The following is an 8,391-nucleotide window of genomic DNA, read 5'->3' on the forward strand; positions in this document are numbered from 1 at the left end:
GTTGTTGCGTGACAGCAATTGTTGCTCTATATCACCATGGTTGTTGCGTCACAGCAATTGTTGCTCTATTTCACCATGGTTGTTGCGTGACAGCAATTGTTGCTCTATATCACCATGATTGTTGCGTGACAGCAATTGTTGCTCTATATCACCATGGTTGTTGCGTGACAGCAATTGTTGCTCTATTTCACCATGGTTGTTGCGTGACAGCAATTGTTGCTCTATATCACCATGATTGTTGCGTGACAGCTATTGTTGCTCTATTTCACCATGGTTGTTGCGTGACAGCAATTGTTGCTCTATTTCACCATGGTTGTTGCGTGACAGCAATTGTTGCTCTATATCACCATGATTGTTGCGTGACAGCAATTGTTGCTCTATATCACCATGGTTGTTGCGTGACAGCAATTGTTGCTCTATATCGCCATGGTTGTTGCATGACAGCATTGTTGGTCTATATCACCATGGTTGTTGAGTGACAGCAGTTGTTGCTCTATATCACCATGGTTGTTGCGTGACAGCAGTTGTTGATCTATATCACCATGGTTGTTGCGTGACAGCAATTTTTGCTCTATATCACCTTGATTGCTGCGTCACAGCAATTGATGCGTTATTTCATACCAATTGTAGCGAGACATTAGATATCATAATGCTTCTTGCATGACAGTAACCACCGCACTATGTGACTAAGCTTGTTGCGAGACATCAATTGCTGCTAGATATCATGATAAGTTGTGTGTCAGCAAATGCTGCTTTAAATCATCATGATTATTGCGTGATAGCAAATGCTGCTCTATGATATCCTAATTGTTGCATGATAGCAATTGCAGCTCTGTATCATCATAATTTTTGCTTCACAGAAGCATATCACCATGGTTGTTGAATCTATTTCATCATGCTTGTGTTGTGACAGTGATGGTTGCTCTTTATCACCATGCTCATGTACTGACAGTCAGGGTTGCCCTACATCACAATGCTTGTGTCGTGACAGTGATAGTTGCTCTTTATCACCATGCTCAGGTTGTGACAGTGATTATTGCAATGATTGCTCTATAGCATGATGCTTGTGTCGTGACAGTGATAGTTGGTCTGTATATCCTCATGATTGTGTTGTGACAGTGATGGCTGTAACACGATGCTTGTGTTGTGACAGTGATGGTTGCTCTATATCATTATAATTGTGTCGTGACATTGATGGTTGCCCTATATCACCATGCTTGTGTCATGACAGTGATGGTTGCCCTATATCACTATGCTTGTGTCGTGACAGTGATGGTTGCTCTATATCACTATGCTTGTGTCGTGACAGTGATGGTTGCCCTATATCACTATGCTTGTGTCATGACAGTGATGGTTGCTCTATATCACTATGCTTGTGTCATGACAGTGATGGTTGCCCTATATCACTATGCTTGTGTCATGACAGTGATGGTTGCTATATATCACTATGCTTGTGTCATGACAGTGATGGTTGCTCTATATCATCATGCTTGTGTCATGACAGTGATGGTTGCTATATATCACTATGCTTGTGTCGTGACAGTGATGGTTGCTCTATATCATCATGCTTGTGTCATGACAGTGATGGTTGCTCTATATCACTATGCTTGTGTCATGACAGTGATGGTTGCTATATATCACTATGCTTGTGTCATGACAGTGATGGTTGCTATATATCTCCATGCTTGTGTCATGACAGTGATGGTTGCTCTATATCATCATGCTTGTGTCATGACAGTGATGGTTGCTATATATCACTATGCTTGTGTCGTGACAGTGATGGTTGCTCTATATCACTATGCTTGTGTCATGACAGTGATGGTTGCTCTATATCACTATGCTTGTGTCATGACAGTGATGGTTGCTCTATATCACTATGCTTGTGTCATGACAGTGATGGTTGCTCTATATCACTATGCTTGTGTCATGACAATGATGGTTGCTATATATCACTATGCTTGTGTCATGACAGTGATGGTTGCTCTATATCACTATGCTTGTGTCATGACAGTGATGGTTGCTCTATATCACTATGCTTGTGTCATGACAGTGATGGTTGCTATATATCATCATGCTTGTGTCATGACAGTGATGGTTGCTCTATATCATCATGCTTGTGTCATGACAGTGATGGTTGCTATATATCACTATGCTTGTGTCATGACAGTGATGGTTGCTATATATCTCCATGCTTGTGTCATGACAGTGATGGTTGCTCTATATCATCATGCTTGTGTCATGACAGTGATGGTTGCTATATATCACTATGCTTGTGTCGTGACAGTGATGGTTGCTCTATATCCCTATGCTTGTGTCATGACAGTGATGGTTGCTCTATATCACTATGCTTGTGTCATGACAGTGATGGTTGCTCTATATCACTATGCTTGTGTCATGACAGTGATGGTTGCTATATATCACTATGCTTGTGTCATGACAGTGATGGTTGCTCTATATCACTATGCTTGTGTCATGACAGTGATGGTTGCTCTATATCACTAGTCTTGTGTCATGACAGTGATGGTTGCTCTATATCACTATGCTTGTGTCATGACAGTGATGGTTGCTATATATCACTATGCTTGTGTCATGACAGTGATGGTTGCTCTATATCACTATGCTTGTGTCATGACAGTGATGGTTGCTCTATATCACTATGCTTATATCATGACAGTGATGGTTGCTCTATATCACTATGCTTGTGTCATGACAGTGATGGTTGCTATATATCACAATGCTTGTGTCATGACAGTGATGGTTGCTCTATATCATTATGTCTGTGTCATGACACTGATGGTTGCTCTATATTATTATGCTAGTTGCGAGACTTTATGGCTGCTCTTTATTACCATGCTAGTTCAGTCGCCGTCAATCAGGTTGTATCGTGACCATGCTTGTTGGGTGACAGAGATTGTTGCTTTGTCAATTATGCGTGTTTCTTGCTAGCGAATTACCATTCTTGTTGTATTGTAGCAAAGGCAGCTCTAAACCATTATGATTGTAGCGTGACAGCGACGACTACTTTTATCACGCGTGTTGCGTGACATAGATGGTGGCTCTATATCATCATGCTCACTGTATGTAACCAAATCATCAAAGCTTGGTGATAATGCCAGCACAGATGATAATAACAGGCTGAAAATCAAGAAAGTAGTTAAAAGGCCTAAGTATTTCCCCTTTTGTCTTTTACGAATTATGCCATTTTCAATCCCGTTTTTTTTATTAAAATTGTTTAAGGCGAACGTTAGTAATATAAAGCTGTTTTGATTTTTGCAGCTACTGCACCATAGTGAAAATCACATAAGAAGATGTAGATTTTTTATATATCGCTTAAAATTACATTAATTTCCACATATTTGAAGGTAACGTTAGTTGTGTAAAGAAAATATATCTATCTGATCCTTTATTGTTTTTCTCTTGGTAAACATTTATATTATGGCACCATTTTTTTCTGCAGCAAGGATAATCGCTGGCTTCTTGAATTTTGTAAAAGATAATAATTATAGTAGGCTCAAACTGGATAGTAAATTATCTATGTACTGTAAAGTTCATCTTTGTCGTCAAAAATTCTTTAAACGACACCTCATTTGTAGAACCAATTAAAAACGTTTATTGGGTGGGGATTCACATATGTAAAAGTTCTTTCCTTGCAAAATGCCAGTTTGAATTGCAACTCTTACAAATGAAACAGGAAATAAACTTTGTAAATTGTACTGGACTAATCTTGCTGCTATGTCGTGTTTGCTTGCGTTCTCTGTCATTAAATATCCATGCAATCCGTTCTTTCACGTGCACACAAGTGGTAGTCAATATATTTCAAGACTTTGCTTATTATTTTATTGGCAAAATTTTGTTAGTAGAGATTTATGAAAGATATTTTATATGTTATGAATTATTTGCAGCCAGTGGTTATCCATCTTGATTTGGCATCTTCAGATACAGTTTGACTGGTATAAAAGTCATTCTTATAGAACAGTGTTACCATAATAATATTATGATTGTTTAACAATACAGGAACAATAAAGGATCATATAGTTATATTAGAAATCTACGTAATTCTCAGCGAAATCTCCACTTTCTTTGGTGATATTCACCACGAGGAAGGGGCTTTCTACAGAAAGCGTAGCAGACGAACACTCTCAGTCGAATACAGGGTTTCAAAGATAAAAGTAAAAAATACGTATGCTATTTGCTCTTTGCCTGTTACTATCACCAAAGCCTTGACTGCTCTCTATTATATTAACGTCTTTGTTGCGTGGCATTGATGGTTGTTCTATAGATAACAATACAAAAGTAAATCTATGTATTATAATTTGATATATAGCTTTCGTTTTCCATAGTTACTGACTTAAATTTACATGTAATATAAAAAAAATGATCATGCAAAACAATTTTTTAAACAAAGCATTTGTCATTATTGCAGTTTTTATACATTTATATATGAAAAAAGGAATTCTGTTTTTATTAAGATCTCTACATAAAAAAAAAATATTTACCTTAACATTTAACTATATTCTACAAATTATAATTAGAATTTAATTAAGAAAAAATTGTCAACAATCGAAATTATACTCTTACCTTTTGAAAGAAAATCAAATCCTATCTAAATTATATAAAAAATTGTATCACAACATTAAAACATATTTTAACAGCTTTTGTGCTATTTCTTGTATCATCTAGAGAAACAACGTCAAAATACACAATAAGTTATGACGTAACAATCAACGGTGTTCACGTACAACATAAACGTGACGTTTGTAGCAATTAAACGATAATAATAGGTGTTAAGATTTAAAATTTTACTTAACCTTATTTCCTACAGTATAAAATGTACTTGTCATAACTAGAATTGTATAAAATAGGAAAGAAAAGTATAGAAATGTTCTTATAAAAAGAAAATGAAAAGTAGTTATCTATAAACCTATATAATTATATCAGATATGACTTTGGATGAGTTGACATACACAGCATTTATTCATGTGTAAGAAAAGATTTAAATATTGTTGGTACACTTAATCTTATCATGGAAATTGGAAAAACAATCAAGTCGATAGGTTTATAGAAGGAAAAAAACGCTACATTATATTGCCAATTTCTACTTTATGACAACATCTGACCTTCAAGTACATATAAGATTCCTTCTGGGCAGAATTCGATGCTGTATATTGCCATTTTTTAGTTTCATTGTGACACCATCTGCCACTTCAAATATACTCCCTTCCTCATTCAAAATTATGTCCAATATACTGCCATATGTTGTCATTTTCTCTTTATGACAGCATCTGTGATGTATGGTGCCAATTTATTCTTTATTAAAGGATACACCGCTTCAGATGCACATTCCTTCTCCAGGACGGTATTCGGTGCTGTATGGTGACAATTAGTTTTCTTTATGACAGCTCCTGTCGCATCAAATGCACGTTCCTGATACAGGACAAAATTTGCTGCCTGTTTTGGCAGTTTTTTCTTTATGACAATATCTGCTGTTTCAAATGCTCATTCTTACTTCAGGACAAAAGCGCACATGAATGGTTTAATTAATGGTTCCGCTGCTTTAAATACACAACTACAGGACAAAAACTGCAAGCAGCTGCACAGTGCCATTTTTTTCTTCATTTTTTTTGGCAGCACCCTACGCCTCAAATACACATCCACTCTTTAGGATAACATCATCTAAAATATGGAGCCATTTCCCTCTTTATGTCAGCATTTGCCGCGTCACGACAAAACCAACATAGTGCGTTTGCGACCAGCATGAATCCAGACCAGCCTGCGCATCCGCGCAGTCTGATCAGGATCCACGCTGTTCGCTATCAGTTTCTCTACTTGTAAAAGGTATTGTAAGCGAACAGTATGGATCCTGATCAGACTGCGCGGATGCGCAGGCTGGTCTGGATCCATGCTGGTCGCAAACGCATTACGTTGGTTTTGTCATGACGCGGCTCATTTCTTTTTAGGATAACGGTGCCATTTTTTTTCTTTATATCAGCATCCACCGCTTCAAATGCATGTACATATTTCTATTTCTGGACAATAACATTTGACAATTTTCAAACAGAACAATATATGCTTAGAATTTATCACTATGGCACAAACATATATCTACATGCACTTAAAAGTATGAAAATAACTTTCTTACCTTTAAAAAAATGTTTAAATACGATTAGTAAGACATGATTTGTATCGTTATGTTGAAAATCCTCTAACAATATTTTTGTTGCGTTTGTACCATCCAGTGCGTAGAAACAACGTCTGAACAGGAAATAATGACGTCACAGTCATTATTATCAACGGTGTTTACGTAAAACATAAACGTGGCGTTTGTCCTATTTGTCTTACTGCAAACGACAATATTAATTTGTTGGTATGTTAAGAGTTTACGTGCACGCATAAATACAAAAGTAAAGCATAATTTTACTTAATCAGATCTAAATCTATTTTAGACATTATAATATTTTCATGACTGTGTAAGAAAGGAAAGAACCATATTGAGAAAACAAAAAGTATGAACGTTGGTGAGTTTATAAAGGCCTATATAACGGGTATATACGAAAGACTAACAAAAAAATGATTTTTTTATATATGATGTCTAACTGCTGTAGCATTTTTCTAATATGTCTTCATGTGAAAATCACTGGGGATCTGAACACTTCCGGTAACATGTATTGACGTATTACGTGTTGTGCAGACGGAATGTCAGACATAATCCCCTTCGGACAAAATCCCCTTCGCCTACCCGGACAAAATCCCCTTCATGGGTGGACATAATCCCCTTCATGTTTTTGCAAGGCTGGACAAAATCCCCTTCACTACCCGGACAAAATCCCCTTGTTTCTTAGGTTTCTAATGTATTTATTATGCTCCATAAAAATTGATGATTAATGTATTACTATACTCCCTAAAAATTGATGAATAATGAACTTTTGTTTTTTTATTTATAATTATGTATCAATAGTAAAACTTTATTTAGTTTAGAAGTTTTCATTAAAGTTATTGTAAATTATCAACTGCATAACACATATTTGATAAGGCAATTTCTTTAATTGTTTTAAATTGATTAGTATGAAAAACATTTTTATTAGCAAATAATTGTTTCATTGATTGTATAAGTTGATAATTCTTATTGATATATACTATCCATTGTTAAAATTTCTTTTGATGAGAGAGTGATAATTTAATCAAACCAAGATCACTGCACTACTTGATTGTTTGTTATGAATGCTTTAAAAAAGCAATTTAAATGTGATTCAAATGTGCTAATTGAATGTGCTTTTCTGCTCTCATACCCACTTCATAAACCAAAAATTTCTCCAAGGGGGATTTTGTCCTAGGTAGTAATTTTATGAAGGGGATTTTGTCCACTTCAAAATTTCACACATGTAGGGGATTATGTCCACCCATGGAGGGGATTATGTCCAGATATACAAAAATACATGAAGGGGATTTTGTCCGAAGGGGATTATGTCCGTACACCGTGCAGACGACAATGCAGACGAAATTGGACGTTGTTGGTACGCCAAATCTAATCATGAATATTTGATATAATAATTCGGTCGGTACCTTCAAAGGAAAAAAACTGTGAAAACCAAATGAATAAGATTATCCGGGTAGAATGTTCATTTTTTCGAAAACAATTGAAAATTTTTATTAAGGAATGAATGTTATAATATACAATGTAGGTGCAAACATGTATAATTGAACGCACACGACATTTGGTCACGTGATATACTTACATCTCAAATGAACGTAGAAGTAAATCGTGTTATTTTTTTGTTGCAACTACTGACGTCAGTTTCTTCTCCTCTTTCAATGAAAACCTTTGAAATTAGTCTTAACTTTGTACCGGACGTTTCTTAACTTTCACACGTGTACCGCATCTACTGGTGAATTCGAAACAGAAGACGCTTAAAATAAATAGCAATTGTGTCTTCCTGGTTTGAAACTATGGTTATATATCTATTATCAGAAGATCTGGCAAAATTCATAAATTAATTCTTCATCTATTGCAAATTCAGTAACCATGGTGTACATCTATCCAAAAGAATTCTCTAGTCTGTTTCAATATGACCGTTCACGTTGTAATGATGTAACGCCTATCAAAATGTATCCTTTGAAGTTTCTTGTATTTAATTCTAACACGACCCGCATTTTCCCTATTGAACATACATGACATAGAACAACCGAAAGTGTGTGTGTTATTATGCAATAAAATTACTGTTTGACGTTAGAACATATTTAGGCATGTGACGTAATCATTATACACGTGACGTAACCACTAAAAATGTGACGCGCTAAAAATAAGTACGGAAACAAATCAGGCCCAATTTAGCTTAATATCAAGTACGGCAGCATTTATTTGATGATGTCCTGTTAGATTGAAATAATATATCC

Source organism: Ruditapes philippinarum, unplaced genomic scaffold (assembly GCF_026571515.1).
Source record: "Ruditapes philippinarum isolate M1 unplaced genomic scaffold, ASM2657151v2 ctg3748_1_1_1_1, whole genome shotgun sequence".
In the NCBI taxonomy this organism is placed as follows: Eukaryota; Metazoa; Mollusca; class Bivalvia; order Venerida; family Veneridae; genus Ruditapes; species Ruditapes philippinarum.